Raw genomic sequence first — 21,586 nt, 5'->3', positions numbered from 1 at the left:
TGATCCAACTTTGATGTAATGTCCTTAAAACAAGTCAAAATAAGGCTCAGTAGTGTGTGTGGCCTCCACGTGCATGTATGACCTCCCTACAACCCACACAAGTTGCTCAGGTAGTGCAGCTCATCCAGGATGGCACATCAATGCGAGCTGTGGCAAGAAGGTTTGCTGTGTCTGTCAGCGTAGTGTCCAGAGCATGGAGGCGCTACCAGGAAACAGGCCAGTACATCAGGAGACATGGAGGAGGCCGTAGCAGGGCAACAACCCAGCAGCAGGACCGCTACCTCCGCCTTTGTGCAAGGAGGAACAGGAGGAGCACTGCCAGAGCCCTGCAAAATGACCTCCAGCAAGCCACAAATGTGCATGTGTCTACTCAAACGATCAGAAACAGACTCCATAAGGGTGGTGTGAGGGTCCAACATCCACAGGTGGGGGGTGTGCTTACAGCCCAACACCGTGCAGGATGTTTGGCATTTGCCAGAGAACACCAAGATTGGCAAATTCGCCACTGGCGCCCTGTGCTCTTCACAGATGAAAGCAGGTTCTCGCTGAGCACATGTGAAAGACGCAACAGAGTCTGGAGACCCCAATGAGAACGTTCTGCTGCCTGCAACATCCTCCAGCATGACCGGTTTGGCAGTGGGTCAGTAATGGTGTGGTGTGGCATTTCTTTGGGGGGCCGCACAGCCCTCCATGTGCTCGCCACAGGTAGCCTGACTGCCATTAGGTACCGAGATGAGATCCTCAGACCCCTTGTGAGACCATATGCTGGTGCGGTTGGCCCTGGGTTCCTCCTAATGCAAGACAATGCTAGACCTCATGTGGCTGGAGCGTGTCAGCAGTTCCTGCAAGACGAAGGCATTGATGCTATGAACTGGCCCGTTCCCCAGACCTGAATCCAATTGAACACATCTGGGACATCATGTCTCGCTCCATCCACCAACGCCACGTTGCACCACAGAATGTCCAGGAGTTGGCGGATGCTTTAGTCCAGGTCTGGGAGGAGATCCCTCAGGAGACCATCCGCCACCTCATCAGGAGCATGCCCAGGCATTGTAGGGAGGTCATACAGGCACGTGGAGGCCACACACACTACTGAGCCTCATTTTGACTTGTTTTAAGGACATTACATCAAAGTTGGATCAGCCTGTAGTGTGTTTTTCCACTTTAATTTTGAGTGTGACTCCAAATCCAGACCTCCATGGGTTAATAAATGTGATTTCCATTGATGATTTTTGTGTGATTTTGTTGTCAGCACATTCAACTATGTAAAGAACAAAGTATTTAATAAGAATATTTCATTCATTCAGATCTAGGATGTGTTATTTTAGTGTTCCCTTTATTTTTTTGAGCAGTATATATATATATAGACTATACTCCTGAGGAAGTCCAGGCCGTGGGCAAAGGACGAAACACGTTGAGTGTTTTATCGTATGGACGACTAATAACAGATAAGCTGTCTTTTATCTTTCATATTGTACGGGCAACTACTTTTATTTATGACCAATTTTTTGAAATAAACGTGTTTTTATTTGTTATGAAACATATTGCACTATTGGTCCCTTTTTGCTTTTATCCTGTTTATGTGAGATACAAACTTGGGTAAAGCACCACCAGGATTATCGTGATGAAAAATATCCCCATCACACACTGAAATACATGGTATTTTGCGATTCATTTAGGTGGTTGGAATTCCACCATACAAGGTACACCTTGAATTCACCAGGGTGTTATTGAAGGTGGAGGTCACATGTTTATGTGAGTTAATGCACTAGGAGGCGCCTATTCTCATCTTTTGTTTTTTAGATTTCGAACGGTTAGCCTGAACAGCAAACCACAGGAGAAAAGGGCTGCCACCCTATACAATACGGGTAGTGCACTTCCAAAAGGAAAAAGGACATTTCACTGAGCTTTAAGGAGAGGAGTAGCGCCAATACCACCATTTTTATATATATATATATATATATATGAAACTTGTATATCAATAATATACCAGTGATAGCAAATACCTAAAAGTAAAAATGGTAACAGACAATCTATAGAATAGTGAGCAATATGCTCTATGTTTACAGCTCTTTTTTTAGCAAATGTTTGCGTTACCCGAAATAGTTATTTTTAGATGTGCTGGGTTCTTGTGATGCCATGCTAGTAGAGGTACTGAGTTTTCCAAAGTTCTCAACCATTTCACCCTATTACTGCCTACTTTTCCACTGTGTTCTAACTCTGTTTTCAAAGCTGGTCCCAACTCAGTCAGAGTGCACATCTGGACATCGGTGCCTGGTGATGACGTTCCTCCCAAACTTGAGGTTTCTCTGCAATCTCACCCAGCGCGTTTCATGTTGATGCACTTTGTCAAGGATGGTAGGGGTCCGGTTCCTTTACTTCATACTTGAAAAACTTTATTAAAGCTTTCAGTAAAACAGGAAGTTAGGTCAGGGAAATTCATTCAAAAGGCAGCATCCTCATGGCTCCAATTAATAGTGGCTTGCCTATGTATTAAATGATATTGTGTTCGTGGGTGAATATATAAAAAAAGTAAATAAATAAAAAGTGGCCTAAAATTATGTTACATGCATGTTTTATATAATTTGTAATAAACACACACACACACACACACACACACACACACTTATGTATATATTTATAAACCTATCAAAATTCAATATAAAAAAATATATATGTATGTATCTATTAATTTTTTTTATAATATTTCTTTTTATAACTTTTTTTATATAAATATATACATATCGATACAGAAGTGTAATTAGCGCTACTGCCTAGGTTACAAGACTTATATGTACAGTAAATTAGTTAGTTTAAATATAATAATTTGTGATTTACAACACTTCTCCACTAGAAGGGCTGATAAAAGAATCATCTAATATAGACTCTATTTCAAAGTCCAAAGATAAATAGAAAAAGCAGTAGGACCCAGCGCCTTCTGTGTTGAAGTTCTCCAAAATGTAAAATGAGAATATTATATGTGTACCAGAACAAACAGAGATTTCAGCTTGTAAAACAAGTTTTTCCGTGTGTCAATCTTCCGGTTCTCCCAGTGATCCAGTACACGAACCATAAAACAAATACAGGAACAATAGTAGTGCAATATTGCCGATACCATCAGTGAATGTGCTTAAGAAATATACTGATGTGGTTAGAACTTAGAATCATGCATGAATTAATAAAAAACACACCATGTGTTAGAGGTTTAAACAGAACAGTGTGCCCTCAGCCTCAAGTAGATATATAATAATGCCCTCAGGGCTTGAGCTTCTCGCATGTAGTAAATTCTTTGCGGGACTCATCTTCTACCTCCAAAGAGGTTAGCAGGGTACCTTAAAAGTAAGCTCCCAACATTTGGGAAAGATGCCCATAGTGTAGTATGTTTATTTTATATTAAACATTTTTTATATCAAAAAACAACAAACAGCATATACAAAATGGACCCATACAATAATTAAAATATAAAAGGCTTATCTGATGTCTTTCAGGAGAAGTGTAGCATGTGCCCAACGCGTTTCGTCCTTTAGCAATGTTTAATAGGAGTTCATCAAGGGGTTAGTAAGTGTACTATGCATGGGGAGGCCATTTATAGGAGGATACAGGGATAACTGGTGTTTCTAATTACTCATTGCGCATGCATGGGATTGTCGATTTCCTGCGATTCCTATTGCGTTTGCGTGGGATTGTACATCTCCCGCGAGTGTTGTTAAGAGGAGACAGGGAATGGCTCCAAATCGCGCATGCGTGGGAGCTCGTAGTGCCGTGATCTCGGGACTAGACCGCGCAAACGTGATGACGTCACAATTGGATATTCAGCTAGTTGGAATTGTCTTTTAGCAAGAGTGTGCGGGCACCATTTTTAAGTAGCCCGGTACTTGTTCCAAATGTAATACAAGACATACATACATAATAGTGACACTTATCAGAGAAATAAAAAATTAGCGTTTAAAATACAGATATTCACTTGTGAGCATAGAGCATTAGTTAAATGATGGAAAGATACCATGTCATAAGTATATATAATTCAAAGGTTATACACTCATCATATGTGTATCTGAAGAGACATTATATAATCCTGGGAAATATATACATATATGCTATGCTATAGATTGTTGTTAACCATTTTTATTTTTAGGTATTTGGGTTCTCAGGTATATTATTACATATAACAAGTGCTCTGTATACTTAATTACCTTGTCTCATTTAAACAAAATGGAGCGTCTTTCCCTTTGCCAAAATCTTTAGCAAGAGCACACTATGGGGTGATGTATGAAGCAGTGATAAGAGTAGAGAAGTGAGCCAGTAGAGAAGTGGCCCATGTCAACGAATCAGCTGCTCTGTATAATTTTACAGTATGCAAATTATAACTGTTACGTCAACGCTGATTGGTTGCCATAGGCAACTTCTCCACTGGCTCAATTCTCCACTCTTATCACTGCTTCATACATTTACCCCTTTGTGGTCTATTTATTAAGACTTGGAGAGAGATTAGGCTGTGTTTGAAAAATAATGAGTTGATTGACTGGGTAGGGTTGAGGTTAGGCTGTGTGTGTGGTGTGGTGTGGTGTATGTGTGTGTGTGTGGGGGGGTAGGCATAGGCTGCGGGAAGGGAAAGTTAGGGGGCTATTGGAGATGGTAAGTATACTTACCTCCCCTCTGTCAGGATTCTCACTGTCGGAATGCCACTGGCACCCTGACCGCTGGCATTTCGAACCAAACCCGATGTATGAAGCAGTGACAAGAGTGTAGAAGTGTACAAGTGGAGATGCTGCCCAACTTTTAATAAAACTCTTTTAAAATCGTTAGTAGTGGTATTTAAAAGAGAAAGAATTATACTGTACACATGTATTACTTGTATTTACCTACTGTGACCAGACACAGTGCCCTCTGTTATGAACAGGGAACTATTCTATCCTAACAAGGACATTGTTTTTGGGCAGTATCCAATTTACATGCGGTCAATTACCACGGGTAATTGTATCATCAGGGGAAATCCAATTAGTCCTGATAAACTGGCGCTAATTGTGTAAGGGTAAGTAGATCTGTATGTTTGAGCTGATAAGTATATACCTCTTTCATACACAGTTCTCCCTCTATCACTTGTGCACCTGTATTGTGTTGCAGCGTTATGAGATACAACATATGACAACTATGGTTTATTTTATGTCAAGTTCACTCTATAAAGGGGCAGTTTGCATATATAAGGTAACAAGATAATTAGAATATGGATTACACCAGGATTTCAATAAATTACACCTGGATAAGATAATTATTCATTGTGAATGGCGGTCATCAGTAACAAGCATATAAAGTCAAGTATTCATACCCTTAAGGGTCACTAATACAGTTGCACCATTTGTACATACTGTATACTAGGTCGGATTTAACCATATAAGGGACAAAAAGGCCCACTGAAATAATGTATGTTCACAAACTTGCGGTGACACCAGGAGTCACAAGATGCAGTCTGGCCCGTGCATGAACTGGTTCTGCCTATAGTATGAGACGCGTGTTTCACTCCATGCGGCTTGGCCACTACCCCACACCTTGCAGTTGTGCAAGATATCACACATTTACCAAGTTTTAAATATTTTTACATTGTCTATTATTTTATTTACTTTTATAGTGAAGATCAGTGTAATTAGTCAGCATAGCAAGCGGAAGGCAGATTACTATTGTTCAATCTATTGCACAGTTTGCATTATACCGCTACATTTTCCCATTAATTTTAAGATTTCCACAGGCATGCTAATATCTACATTTAAATGAATATAAATTGAATAACAATCAATTTGAAAAGATAAGTTAGAAATCAATCAATCAAGTAATTAAAATTTGGACAGTGTGATCCCTACAAAACGCTCATGAATGATGATGCAATTTATAGCTTACTATGATAGCCATCAATTATCCATCATCAACCCCTGTTTTCTTATTCACTTCCCTTTAGGGGTTTGGGAAACTCCTCTCTTGGTGACTGCAGGTACAGGGTACCCTTTGGCGCAGCCGATACTCCTATATCTTCCATATATCATGGCAACTTCAAGCAACCAACACAGCCATTGGCCATCAGCAATCACAAGAGTAATCTCACAGTGGCCACCTGTCATTATCTGGATGGTGACTTTAGGTTAGTCATTTACCAATAACTCACAGTGTACTTTTTCAGGGGGATTATATTTATTTTTATTTGGATTACGATAGACACAGACTGGAGAAAGATTGTTTTATTTAATAATAAATAAAGTAGAGAAGGCGGCTTTAGAATTTTGGAGAATATTTTATTCATTTTGTCTCCTAAGTGTGTGCGTTATAAGTGCAAATGGCTTTGGCGACATTTATCCATTTTACTGGGATCATTGTGATTGCAATATTTTCAGTCCAAGAGTCCAAACACCCAATCTCTAGGATAGGAAGCCTCAGCTCTTTTCAACCCAATCTTAATATCACAAAGTCTCCAGTCCTACACTGACAAGTTTGGAGTTGGTTTTCATTGTAGCAGGGGGCATTGTGCCTACAGTTTGACAGCTGTCTAGTGCTTAGGCTGTAAGAGTATATCTTAGGATGTAACGTCATATATTTTAAAATATATTTATTATCACGGGTTCCCCTTGTTGACTAATTAGCTGGTCATCTCTGACTGATTTGACTCAGCTCTGGGTTAAAGGGTGCAGCCCTGTCTATAAACACACTTGGCTTGGAACTGCAGATTGCAAAGTGTACACGCATGGCTAGAGACAATAGGAACTTTGCAAGCTGTTTTTTCATTAATAGGCACCATTAGGCAAAAAGAAAAGCCCAGTTTGGGGCCACTTGCATGAGGACAGCTTCTACTAGGCAAACTGTGCCCCCACTGGAGAGCCACATTGAGAATGTCACTAATGGACAGAAAAGAGTTCTTCGTGGTCAAGAAAAAGGCCAATTTCTATATATGGCCAATTGAAAATACATATTTAATAGGATAAATATTGAATGTATTAAGATACAGTAGGAATAAGAAAAGCTTAGCTGTTACAAAATGTACCAGTTATGAGTAATACTATAATTGCCTAACATCCATGTTACAGACTGTGTTTGAAAAATGACATAAACTGGTTGGTTGGTACTTTATTTCCGTCCACCGTATCTCTCTCCAAGGCTTAGTACATAGACCCCAATATCTAGCTTTTCAGGCTCTGGCTATAGTTATTGTGAACATGATAGTACTATCATTAAGGTTCTTCCATGTTCTCTGCAGACGAGCTCAAAATGTGATGTGTAGTACAGTACATCCTGCCAAAAGAGTCAGGCACAGGTTAGACAAACTCTTAACCATAGCTCTGGCAGAAGGCAAGGTAGAACATGCTAGGAGACCCAATATTTGCTAAGAGACCCACTCCATGCTTATCTTACATGGTCAGACCACAATAACACAAGTTTCCCAGCACTTAAATAAATTTCCATTAGAAGCACCAAGTCCATTCCATCTCCCAGACCTCTAATAGATCCTCCCCCTAGAGTTTACAATAACATAAGATGCATTACAGCAATGCTGTGGAGCTTTCTCACATCACAAAGCAATAAAAAGACTGGTCCATTAATGAAAAAACTTCCACATAAAATATCCTAGAACTCAGAGCAGCACAACCTGCCCTTCAGATATTGGTAGCCTCCAGTGCTTAAAGTGGTCCTAGAGGGGTGGTGGAACTCACCCCCCTTCCCACGGTGGCAATTCAACAAAGGTATTCCGCGCGGCGTAAAAAGGGGCGTGGTCTCAAAAAGGGGCGTGTTACACAATAGTAATAACGCCCACAGTAGTAGCACCCCATAATACACATAATGCCTACAGCAGTAGCGCCTCTTATACAATGCCCACAGTGGTAGCGCCCCTTATATAGAGCCCATAGTAGTGGTGCCCCTTATGCAATGCTCGCAATAGCAGTGCCCCTTATGACCCCAGGATTGATGCCCCTTATGAAGTGCCCCCTTTACAATGCCCTCATTAGTAGTGCCCCCAGTAGTAATGCCCTTAATGGTAATGCCCCCAGTCGTTTAGCCCCTGTAGTTATGCCCCCTTGTAGTTTAGCCCCCAGTAGTAATGCCTCCAAGTAGTAATTCCCCCAGTAGTTTAACCCCTGTAGTTACGCCCCCAGTAGTAATGCCACTGTAGTTATGCCCCAAGTAGTAATGCCCTCCTGTAGTTTGCCCCCTGTAGTTTGCACCCAGTAGTAATGTCTCCCAGTAGTAATGCCCCCAGTAGTAATGCCCCCAGTAGATGCCCCTCTGTAGTTTGCCCCCCAGTAGTAATGCCCCCCCCAGTAGTAATACCCTCCTGTAGTAATGTCCCCCAGTAGTAATGCCCCCCAGTAGTAATGTCCCCCAGTAAATGCCCCCCAGTAGATGCCCCTCAGTAGTAATGCCCTCCTGTAGTTTGCCCCCTTGTAGTAATGTCCCCCAGTAGTACTGCCCCTCAGTAGTCTGTCCCCCAGTAGTAATGCCCTTCTGTAGTAATGTCCCCCAGTAGTAATGCCCCCCAGTAAATGCCCCCCAGTAGATGCCCCTCAGTAGCTTGCCCCCCAGTAGTAATGCCCTCCTGTAGTTTGCCCCCTTGTAGTAATGTCCCCCAGTAGTACTGCCCCTCAGTAGTCTGTCCCCCAGTAGTAATGCCCTTCTGTAGTTTGCCCCCTGTAGTTTGCTCCCAGTAGTAATGTCCCCCAGTAAATGCCCCCCAGTAGTAATGACCCCAGTAGATGCCCCTCTGTAGTTTGCCCACCAGTAGTAATGCCCCCCCAGTAGTAATACCCTCCTGTAGTAATGTCCCCCAGTAGTAATGCCCCCCAGTAGTAATGTCCCCCAGTAAATGCCCCCCAGTAGATGCCCCTCAGTAGTAATGCCCTCCTGTAGTTTGCCCCCTTGTAGTAATGTCCCCCAGTAGTACTGCCCCTCAGTAGTCTGTCCCCCAGTAGTAATGCCCTTCTGTAGTAATGTCCCCCAGTAGTAATGCCCCCCAGTAAATGCCCCCCAGTAGCTTGCCCCCCAGTAGTAATGCCCTCCTGTAGTTTGCCCCCTTGTAGTAATGTCCCCCAGTAGTACTGCCCCTCAGTAGTCTGTCCCCCAGTAGTAATGCCCTTCTGTAGTTTGCCCCCTGTAGTTTGCTCCCAGTAGTAATGTCCCCCAGTAAATGCCCCCCAGTAGTAATGACCCCAGTAGATGCCCCTCAGTAGTTTGCCCCCCAGTAATAATGCCCCCGTAGTAATGACCTCTCAGCAGTTTGCCCCCCAGCTGCTACACAAATAAAAAAAATAAAAAAACACAGCACACACCATACTTACCAAGCCCCGCTCCGTGTCCGGCCGCTGCAGTCCTCTCGTCGCCCGCTCCTCTGCACTATGAGAGAGACGTCATGACGTCTCTCCCATAGCGCGCACTGACTGAGCCGGAAGGCGGAGCTCAGTACTGAGCTCCTGCCTCCGGCTGCCGCTGTGCGGGAAGACGGGCGCCGCGGGCGCCCGTCATCTCCCTGCAGCGACGGGGGACACATCGCCGGGTTAGGTGAGCCAGAGGAGGCGGAACTGCGTTCCGTCTCCAAGTGGAACTGACGGAACGCAGTTCCGCCCCGTTCCGGCTCACTTTAACCCCTGGGTAGCATAGTGGTGTCTTGAGTGAATGTCTCAGTTTTATTGCTGGGGCCCACACAACCAGGGCCATGTTAACCCATTGACAGGACCCTAGGCTTTCAGGTATTTTGGGCCACTGCCAGCACCTTAATCTTTCACCCCACTACAGCTGACGTTTGGGAAGCAGAGCTTATGCCATAATTACACTTTCAGGATTCACATGAACAACGATGCCCAGTTGAAATGAAGTCTAACTGCCATAATGTGTAAAAAAAAAAGGGGACTGCCCACCATAATGTGTTAAAAAGGCTGGACTGCCTGCCATAATGTGTGGGCACTTCATTCCCCAGTCCGACACTGGGTGTAGGAAGGAGGAAGAGTGGGTGGGAGGAGAAAAAAAAAGAAAGTAAAACACAGCCTACAATGGTGTAGTAAAAAACATGAAATTTATTATAAATACAAAAAAATTGCCTTTTTAAAAGCCAGCGTGCAGTGCATGGTCCTACTATCTACATACCTCCCAACTTTGACGTAGCAGCAAGCGGGACTCGTTCCCGCCGGAAAAAGGGACATAGCTTCAGTGAAAGGTGGCGTTGCTTTGCGGTAATGCCGTGATTGCGAGCCACAGCCCCCGTTTCTCATCACTATGAGGGCATGGCCAGTGCTCAGTGAGGTGCTGGCATGCCTCCAGTCCCTCTGTCTCCGTGAATAGCAGCGAGTGGCAGGAGTCTTCCAAATCCCCCCCCCCCACTGTGGGACACTGTGGCCCGCAGGTGGGACAGCGGGACAGTCCAAAAAAATGGGACTGTCCCGCGAAAATCGGGACAGTTGGGAAGCATGTTTCTATACTCCCCTGAAGAAGTCCCCAGATGCGATAAAGGGACAAAACACGTTGGGATGATCCTGTGAAACCTCAACTATTGAGACAGAGAGGGGACAGCCAGCATGTCGGCATGTATGATACATTTTAATGCAGAGCCACATTTACACAAGGTCAAAGAAAGGTGTCTCTCTAGGATTAGATACAGTAAAGTCCACGTTTTGGTACATTGGGCCTAATTCAAGGTTGATTGCAAAAGCAAAAATTTCCTCTAATGGGCAAAACCAGGTGCACTACAGGGGGGGCAGCAATAACATGTGCAGAGAGAGTTACATTTGGGTGGGTTATTTTGTTTCTGTGCAGGGTAAATACTGGCTGCTTTATTTTTACACTGCAATGTAGATTGCAGATTGAACTCACCACACCCAAATCACTCTCTCTGCACATGTTATATCTTCCTCCCCTGCAGTGCACATGGTTTTGCCCAACTGCTAAAAGATTTCCTGCTGCGATCAACTTGGAATTACCCCCATGGGTTTGCCCATTAGAGGAAGATTTTGTTTTTGCAATCAACCTTGAATTAGGCCCATTATTTATACATTTATCATGACAAGTAAAGATACATCATAGCTGCTGCATTAAAGTTAAAATAAGTATTTACATTTATACAGTAGTTTTATTTCTTAAATATATATAATGATGCATTTTGCATGTTAAACTCACTTACATTGTTAACAAGGAAGCCAGAGTGAAATAAATAAAATATTTAGCTTTATAAATGTTTTCTTCCAACCACGCTCTATCACAGCAAGTAAATTATATGCATTATGTTTTCTATGACTAAACCAAGGCAATGTTTTTATGCTGCTTTTAGTTTTGTTTTATTTATTTTGCTGTCATGTACAAGGTGACTGCTACTCGTGCTGAGAGGAAACAACTTTGAAATATTTATGTAGTAGAAAAAGCACAAATTGTAATAATGTTGACAATGTAATGTAAAATTAAACGTTATAAAATATACAGTACAAGGTGTTATTTTCTACAGTGGTCTGCTGGAGGTAGGCTACGTATACAGTATTTGGGTTATGGTTAAGGGTGGAGCAAATATTGTAATAGAAATTATTTTAATTTTTGTTTCATAAACATTGTGAAAAGTGTATTTATAGGGCTGTCTCTTTGGTTATCAGCTATAAAGCAGTGCGCTACATGCTGGGCACTAGGGACCAGGGAGGTCTATCCTCCAATCTGTTCTATTACTGCACATGTGCTGCAGTCATCTTGTAGATCAGGGCTGGCCAAACCGGTCCTCGAGATCTACCAACAGTTCATGTTTTCCAGGCCTCCTGGAGATCTGTAGGCTTGTCAGTTAGGAATGAATGCAGCACATCTTAATTAGTAATTACTACACCTGTGCACCAGCTAGGAGGTCTGGAAAATGTGAACTGTTGGTAGATCTCGAGGACTGGTTTGGCCAGCTCTGTTGTAGATCATCTTTACCTAGTACTATATGAGACTGTAGCATACCTCCCAACATGACCCTCTCCAGGAGGGACAGAATGCTCCGCTCCTGGACTTCCCTCTTAATGTATGATTGCCAGCACCTGTGCTGAAACACCTTTCTTATCCATTAGCCTGTTCAACACAGGTGATGGCAATCATAAATTAAAAGTCCAGAAGCAGAGCATTGTGTCCCTCCTGGAGAGGGTGATGTTGGGAGGTATGCCGTAGTAGTGTGAAATGGCAGGAGACACAAGTCTCCATGCTTAGCTCCAGAGAGACCTGCTTATGAAGCTGTTCCAACAACCCTGCACCACTACCTCCAAGCAGTGTACACTCACTGGCTGATGAGCTGTATATAACCCCACTTCGCTCTACAACCAGTGTATCAAGTGAGAATGGCGGTACCTGTTATACTTCAATAAACCAACACCACTGGTTAAGTAAATGGGCTGTTCATAGCTTTAATCATGGTTTGTGCCTACTTTATATAACTCTGCAAATAACACCTGCACACAGGGTCGTAACTAATACTCCTTTTCCACTTGTAGCACGGGTCGCAGCCGAGAGCCTGACACGGCTGCGACCCGTGCTAGAGCCCCCTTCTCCACTATAGCTCACCAACCTGGCATATTACCGGGTTGGTGACACTGCTGCTGATGCAGCAGGGGCGACGGTAGGAGATCACATGATCTCCCAGCGCCGCCCTTCCATACACTGTGAACGGGAGCCATGTCGCATCGACACGGCTTCCGTTTACACTGCACAGCTTACCAGGTAGAACACGTGTTCAACCCGGCAAGCTACCCGGGTAGGATTCCCGGATCACTTGATCCGGGAATTTGCAGGGGGACCATTTCCACTAGGAAAAACATGGGTAAATGCGCGCCCCCGCGCATTTACCCGTCTTTTTAGAGCTAGTGAAAAAGGGGTATAAGTGTGTGACGATGGTGCCTTGCCCACAGCGCACATGCACTGAAGGTGCACCATCGGCAGCACACACACTCCTGTGCACGCACGACACCTATCTCCGGTCACTGTCCCTGTCACTATGAGTCCCGCTGGTGCCGCTACCTCTGCAAGGAACTCAGCACTGCATTCCCCCCCCCCCCCCCCGCCCACTGCTGCTATCTCAGGCAGTCACTGGTCTCTGAGTTCCGCCGGCGCAGGGGACTCGGAATCACTGCCGCAGCCGCCAGCTCCCGGGTCTCTGCCTCCTTTGCCATTGACAGCCTGCCCTAGATGCTGTGGATGCCAGATCGCAGGTCACAGGTGATGGTGAGTATCTCTTTCTCTCTCTCTCTCTCTCTCTCTGGGCAAGATGCATCATCACTTGGAAAGTGATAAAATGGAGAGTTAAAAAGTACCAGCTAATCAGCTCCTAACTGTCATTTTTAAAACACAGCCTGTGACATGGCAGTTAGGAGCTGAATTTAGAGATGTGCAGCAGCCACTTTTTGTGTTTTGTGTTTTGGTTTTGGATATGGATCCCCACTCGTATTTTGGATCTGGATTGGTTTTGCCAAAACCACCCTTTCTGGCTTTGGTTTTGGATCTGGATGATTTTTGAGAAAACATAAAAACAGCTAAAATCACAGAATTTGGGGGTAATTTTGATCCTACAGTATTATTAACCACAATAACATTCATTTCCACTCATTTCCAGTCTATTCTGAACACCTCACAATATTGTTTTTAGGCCAAAAGGTTGCACCGAGGTAGCTGGATGACTTTGCTAAGCGACATAAGTGTGTGGCACATATACCTGGCCCATCTAGGTGTGGCACTGCAGTGTCAGAAAGGATGGCAGATTTTAAAAAATAGGCCCCACACAGCACATAACTCAGAGAAGAAAAAGAGGTGCAATGAGGTAGCTGGATGACTTTGCTAAGCTACTCAAATGTGTGGCACAAACAACTGGCCCATCTAGGAGTGGCACTGCAGTGTCAGAAAGGATGGCAGATTTAAAAAATAGGCCCCAAACAGCACATCATTCAAAGAAGAAAAAGAGGTGCAATGAGGTAGCTGGATAACTTTGCTAAGTAAGACAAGTGTGTGGTACAAACACCTGGCCCATCTAGGAGTGGCAGTGCAGTGTCAGACAGGATGGCACATTTAAAAAATAGACCCCAAACAGCACATCATGCAAAGAAGAAAAAGAGGTGCAATGAGATAGCTGGATGACTAAGCTAAGCAACACACCTGGCCCATCAAGGAGTGGCATGCAGTGGCTGAATGTCGAAAGTGGCCCGCAATTTTTTGGGCCACCGACTCCATCTCCTGCACGCCCGTCATTTTTCAAAAATTTCTGCACCACCAAATTAATTGTATGTGCAAAACATGGGACGTGCTGGAATTTGCCCAGATGTAATGCAGGCACAATATTGGTGGACTTATACGGCTGTACCCCTGAACTTATACAGCAGTACCCCTGGACTTATACAGCAGTACCCCCGGACTTATATGGCTGCACCACTGGACTGGACTTATACGGCAGTACCCCTGAACTTATACGGCTGCACCACTGGACTTATACGGCAGTACCCCTGGACTAATGTGACTGCACCACTGGACTGGACTTATATGGCAATACCCCTGAACTTATACGGCTGCACCACTGCACTTATACGGTAGTACTCCTGGACTTATACGGCTGCACCACTGGTCTTATACGGCAGTACCACTGGACTTATACGGCCGTACCACTGGACTTATACGGCCGTACCACTGGACTTATGTGGCCATACCACTGGACTTATACGGCAGTACCCCTGAACTTATACAGCTGCACCACTGGACTGGACTTTTACGCCAGTACCACTGGACTTATACGGCAGTACCTGTGAACTTATACGGCTGCACCACTGGACTGGATTTATATGGCAGTACCCCTTGACTTATACGGCAGTACCCCTGGACTTATATGGCAGCACCACTGGACTGAACTTATACGGCAGAATCCCTGGACTTATACGGCAGTACCCCATGACTTATATGGCAGTACCCCTGAACTTATATGGCTGCACCACTGGACTGGACTTATACGGCAGTACCCCTGGACTTATACGGCAGTACCACTGGATTTATACAGCAGTACCCCTGAACTTATGTGGCAGTACCCCATGACTTATATGGCAGTACCCCTGAACTTATATGGCTGCACCACTGGACTGGACTTATATGGCAGTACCCCTGGATTTATATGGCAGTACCCCTGTACTTATACGGCTGCATCACTGGTCTTATACGGCAGTACCACTGGACTTATACGGCCGTACCACTGGACTTATACGGCCGTACCACTGGACTTATGTGGCCATACCACTGGACTTATACGGCAGTACCCCTGAACTTATACAGCTGCACCACTGGACTGGACTTTTACGCCAGTACCACTGGACTTATACGGCAGTACCTGTGAACTTATACGGCTGCACCACTGGACTGGACTTATACGGCAGTACCCCTGGACTTATACGGCAGTACCACTGGATTTATACAGCAGTACCCCTGAACTTATGTGGCAGTACCCCATGACTTATATGGCAGTACCCCTGAACTTATATGGCTGCACCACTGGACTGGACTTATATGGCAGTACCCCTGGATTTATATGGCAGTACCCCTGTACTTATACGGCTGCATCACTGGACTGGACTTATACGGCAGTACCCCTGGACTTATACGGCAGTACCCCTGAACTTATTTGGCTGCACCACTGGACTGAACTTATACGGCAGAATCCCTGTACTTATACGGCAGCACCACTGGACTTATGGTAGCACAGGACACCACCACTGGACTTATGGCAGCACAGAACACCACCACTGGACTGATGCAGCACAACACAGCACCACTGCACTGGACTTATACAGCAGCATCACTGGACTTATGGCAGCACAGGACACCACCACTGGACTTATGGCAACACAGGACACCACCACAGGACTGATGCAGCACAACACAGCACCACTGCACAGCACTGGACTTATGGCAGCACAGGACATCACCACTGTGACTGGACTGATGCAGCACAAGACACCACCACTGGACTGATGCAGCACTGGAATGACACATAAGAGCAGGTCCCCACACCAAGCCCCACACCACTTTCCCGCACAGACACTGAGGAGACACGTCCTCTTGCTACACTCTCCAGGACTGGAGTGAAAATGGCGGTGACGCGCAGCTCCTTATATGGAATCCAAAACCCGCGAGAATCCGACAGCAGCATGATGGCATTTTGCCTTGTTCTGGTTTACAAGTCCGGCAGTAAAACCTGAGACGAACTCGGATCCGGGCTCGGGACATGATGTTCAGGGGGGTTCGGTTCTCAGGGAACCGAACCCGCTCATCCCTAGACCTGATTGGCTGGCACTTTTTCACTCTCCATTTTATCACTTTCCCAGCAATGATGCATCTAGCCCTCTCTCTTTCTCTCTCTCTCTCTCTCTCTCATAAAAGAGGGACTGCCTGCCATAATACGCTAAAAAAAAAAGGGAACTGCCTGCCATAATGTGCAAAAAAAGGCGGGAATGCCTGCCATAATGTGTACAAAAGGGGGACTGCCTGCCATAATGTGTAAAAAAAAGGCGGGACTGCCTGTCATAATGTGTAAAAAATAGGGGGACTGCCTGCCATAATATATAAAAAAAAAGCGGGACTGCCTGTCCTTAATGTGTAAAAATAGGGGGACTGCCTGTCATAATGTGTAAAATCGGGGACTCTGCCTGCCTAATGTGTAAAAAAGGGGGACTCTGCCTGCTTAATGCGTAAAAAGGGGGACTCTGCCTGCCGTAATGTGTGAAAGTGAGCTCTGCCTGCCATACCGTATAAAAGGGAGCTCTGCTTGCCGTAACATATAAAAGGGAGCTATGCCTGTCATACTGTGTAAATGGGAGCTCTGTGGCCATGCCCCTTCCCCATGAAGCCATGCACCCATATTTTTGCAGCATGCCTGCGGTGCACACTGACCCTGATTTGTATATGGGGGGGGGGGGGGGGGGCGATGCTGTTTCTTGCACACATCGCTAAAATGTCTTGTTACAGCACTGCCTACACACACATAATTCCCAACAATCACCTTAAACTATTTTTACAAGTTTTTAACATTAATGGTAGTCACAAAACAAACCTTTTTATTCACTTGACTGACCATGAAAGGTGGTACAACTCTGTTTTAATGACACTAGGAGGGAGAGTTATCAAAATCTTGGAGAGTAATAAAGTACCAACCGATCAGCTTCTAAATGTCATTTTAGAGGCTGTGCTAGAAAAATTACAGAGCTAATCAGTTGCTATGAGCATCTTTTGCACTTTCTCTCTCCAATATTTTACAAATCTCCCCTAAGATGTTTTATATATCAACACAACAGCCTTATGTTCCTGATTAAAATAACAGTGGAACCATGTAGAACAATGTGTTGTCCAACTGCACATCTATACAGTATAATAATATGGTAAGTGTAAATGCATACTATGCATCATGGGAGATGATGTCATGCCGAGGTGACTCACTTCCTGTTTGTCTCCTGTTACTTCCACTTGGTTTCTGACTCAGGTTGAGTAAAGACCTGTATTACACTGATGCTGCAAGTGCCGTCCTGAGTTTGTTGTTACACATCTACATGGTGTCAGAACTGGGATGCCATGGCACAAGGTCTCAGGAGAAGAGGTTCGCTGATATTGAATGAAAATGTGGCAAACAACTGGCTGAGGTTTAAAAGGGAATGGCACATAAACTCCATAGCAGGCCTTTCAGACAAATAAAAAAAATGTCCAGGCATACACACTGCTGAACCTCGCAGGCACCGATGCTGTGGACAAATCAGATGCTTTTGTATATGCTGACAGAGAAGATAGAGAGGATCCTGACATCCTAATTGCAAAGTGTGAAGAGATCTGCATGCCAGTAAAGAATGTAATTATGGACAGGCATGTTTTCAACAGCACAAACCAAAAGGGTGATGAGACTATACAGTCCTACATCTCCACGCTAAAGCTGCTGGCAAAGAAGTGCAATTTTGGTATTCTCACAGAGGAGCTCATCCATGACAGAATCATATGCGGCATAATCAGCGACAAGGTACGTGCACAGCTGCTGCGGGAGAAGGGCCTCACATTAGAAACTGACATAAATATCTGTATTTTAAATGAGCAATCTGAAAAGGGCACAAGGGAACTAAGAAAGGACGCTGAGGTGTGTGTCATGGGGGCCATCCCGCGCCGATCCTCCACGTGTGGGAACTGCGTGGCACAGCACCCTCCTGACAAACAAAGCTGCCCCGCATATGATAAACAATGTAATGCATGTGGCAAATGGAATCGTTTTGCAAGGTGCTGCTACTCCAAAGATCAAACTTCCATAAAGCGACAGTCTGAGTCGCGCTATAGCTGCTTACCCCGGCAGATCAACCAGGTTGAAATGGAGCCAGGGTGTGAATCGGTTCGCATAACAGTTTGTTATAGTGTAGACCAGGGATGTCAAATTCGTGGCCATCCAGCTGTTGTGAAACTACAAGTCCCAGCATGCTTTGCCAGCATACCGTCCACTGATCAGCTGGTAAAGCATGCTGGGACTTGTAGTTTCACAACAGCTGGATGACCATGAGTTTGACATGCATTGTGTAGACTACTTGGATGAAATGGGCAAAATATTTATCAAACTGAGAACAAAGCATGCAAACAAGGTGGCCATAGTCAAAATAGACTCAGGAGTGAAGTGCAATGTCATATCCTACAAACAACTATGTGAAATAAATCCAACTGAACAGATAAACCCACAAGACAAGATCAACTTGATAGCTTATGATGGCCAGATCATCACTACACTGGGTACCACAAAGCTAAAGCTTACCCGTGCTGATTTGCTATTCCACATTGTGGATCAAAAGGTTAAACCACTGCTAGGCCTCCCTGACAGTATGAAGCTAGGCCTTCTCAAATTGGGGCCTGAGGCACACGCAATACAGATGACCATCCCAGAGACTTTCAGGATTTGCCACAATACATTACATTTGATTGCAGTACACTTGGCAAGCTTCCTGTTGTGTACCATATGAGGCTGGATGACTCCATTGTACCTACTGTCTGTGCCCCCCGGAGGGTTCCTATCGCAATGAAAGACAAAATCATTAAAGATATCCACAGAATGACTCAATTGGGTGTTATTGCCCCCTTAGAGGAAGCAACACAGTGGGTGTTCGCCATGGCGGCCGCATCAAGAAAAAGGATGGAACTGTACGTCTTTGTATTGATCCAGTACACTTGAACAAAGCACTGCTGCGTCCATATCACCGCTCCGCACCATCGAGCAAGTGATTGCTGACATGCCAGGTGCCACAGTTTTCAGTAACCTGAATGCAAAGTGCGGATTCTGACAGAACTTCGTCCCTGCTCACCGCTTTCATGACCCCAATAGGGCGGTATGTCTTCCTTCGCATGCCCTATGAAATCATTACGGGCAGTGAGGTCTTCCAGCATTTGCAGGCTATCCCTGTGAAATAATCGTCGATGACATCCTGGTGTGGGGCCGCACCAAGGAAGAACACAACCAGCGACCGCACCAGGTACTTGAATGGGCCCGTGCTTTGAACCTCAAGCTCAACCCAGTCAAATGCAAGTTTAGAGTTACAGAAGTGGTGTACGTGGGCCACGTGCTCACTAGTCAAGGTGTCAAACCGGATCCGAATAAAATCACTGCCATCCAGCAAATGCCGCTTCCTGGGGATGACCAACTACCTGTCTAAATTTGTTCCGCAATACAGTGAAACCACGTCACCTTTGCGGCGGCTACTCCATCAGGACTCAGAATGATGCACACACAGCTGCTGTTGATCGATTGAAGACCATGCTGACAAATCCACCGGTCCTGCAATACTTCAACTTGCATGATCCAGTAGTCCTCTCTGCCGACGCTTCACAGAGTGGTCTAGGGGCCATGTGCCTCCAACACCGCAGACCGGTGGCTTTTGCTTCCAGGGTTCTCGCTGACACTGAAACCAGGTATACACAAATTGAGAAAGAACTGTTGGCACTGGTGTTTGCCTGCAACCGTTTCCATAACTTCATCTATGTCCTGTCACGGTGGAAACCGACCATCAGCCTCTCCTCACCATACTGAAGAAGCCCATCCACTCTGCTTCTTCCCGTAGTCAGGGCATGATGCTCAAGCTGCAGCAGTACAACCTGGATGTCATATATAAGCGAGGCAAAGAAATGTACGTTGCTGATGCTCTGTCTCGAGCCTTCCTTTCGACTACTTACATGAACGCTGCTGAGGATGACTATGAGGTCATGGCTGTGGAGGTGCCCCCTACCAAAGCTTCTTATGACAGATCAGCATACCACCTGCCACCACTGTCTCCAGGCCAGCCTGTCCGCATGCAAACCAGGCAAGGATTTGACAGTATGGCAGTGGTTCAGCATCCCGCAGGTTGTCCAAATAGCTACATGGTACAGTCTGATAATGCCCTCTATGAACGCAACCGCCGCCATCTGTTAAGTGTACCTGAAGAAAGCTCTACACAGCCTGACTCATCAGTTTCTACCACAGCTGCAACCAATGTCAGTGATGAGTCGCATTGCATGGACAGTCCTTCCTCAGGGATCACTTCTGAAGTAATAGAGCCCTCTGGTGTCACAGCGGGCATGCCTATTGGTTCCCAGTGTACCATTACCTGATCGGGCCATGTGAAAGGGGGGATGTAAATGCATGCTGTGCATCATGGGAGGTGATGTCATGCCGAGGTGACTCACTTCCTGTTTGTCTCCTGTTACTTCCACTTAGTGTCTGACTCAGGCTGAGTAAAGACCTGTATTACACTGATGCTGCAAGTGTCATCCTGATTTTGTTGTTACACATCTACAGTAAGGCTGTCCAGTCTCCAACATGCATATGCGTCCCCACCAATGGCTCTCACTGCAGCACAACATGACAGCACTTAGCTGGAGGACCTCACCTCTCTGCGCCAGGAAGGGGTAGGCATATAGCGGTAGAGAGGAGGCAGGGCAGAGCATGGGTGGGATGGAGTAGCAAGCAGAGCGCGGGGCACTGAAGAGCAGTGGATGGATTGAGGTGACCCAGTATATACCATATCCCTTTACTAGTTTATACATAACTATTTACAAAGGATGGTTCCAGGGCCTGGATGGTGCTATATAAGAGAAGATGGCAAAGGTACAGTAGTCTTAAGGGCCAGGGCTACTTTTGATGAGGTTAAAGCTGAGTGTTATGAGCCACAGCATTATATTCCTTGTGGTATCCAGCTGGAATCCTGGGTGCTCAGTTCTGACAGAATCCGGAGTTCATTACTCTCCACCTGCGTTCCTACCTTCAGTGAGAACCTGTCAGCTTTCTGTGGAGTTTGTATCCTGCATCTGGAGTGTTCCTGCTTGCAGCCAGTCCATTTCTGTGTCCTGTGTCCAGGTTTCTGGAGCCTAGTCCTGGGAATCTGTTCCAGCCTTCCGGTCCAGTGATCCTGAATCTTCAGCCTTGGGGTCCTGTTCCTTCTGCATACACCCTTCGTGGTGTTGTGAGTAGCGGCAGTGCCGCACTGTTTGGCTGAAGCCATATTTTCTTTATTTGTGTTTGGTTGTGTCATTTTTGCGGAGGGTTCATCGTCGCTGCCCTCGCCTTATTACGACGGGTTCGTATTTGGCGGTTAGGCTGTGT

General features: G+C 45.3%; 1 protein-coding gene across 4 annotated transcripts in view; it reads left to right on the top strand.

Annotated features, from left to right (window-relative positions):
- GPRIN3 (GPRIN family member 3) overlaps positions 1-21,586 on the top strand; it is a 513,767-nt gene that overhangs the window by 17,925 nt on the left and 474,256 nt on the right. For all 4 annotated transcript variants that reach the window (XM_063917218.1, XM_063917209.1, XM_063917201.1 and 1 more), the window contains exon 2: positions 5,951-6,130. The gene's annotated coding sequence lies outside the window, so the exon portion shown is untranslated. The remainder of the gene's footprint in view (positions 1-5,950; positions 6,131-21,586) is intronic.

Source organism: Pseudophryne corroboree, chromosome 1 (genome assembly GCF_028390025.1).
Source record: "Pseudophryne corroboree isolate aPseCor3 chromosome 1, aPseCor3.hap2, whole genome shotgun sequence".
NCBI classification, from domain to species: Eukaryota; Metazoa; Chordata; class Amphibia; order Anura; family Myobatrachidae; genus Pseudophryne; species Pseudophryne corroboree.
This window is presented reverse-complemented; position numbering and strand designations above follow the sequence as displayed.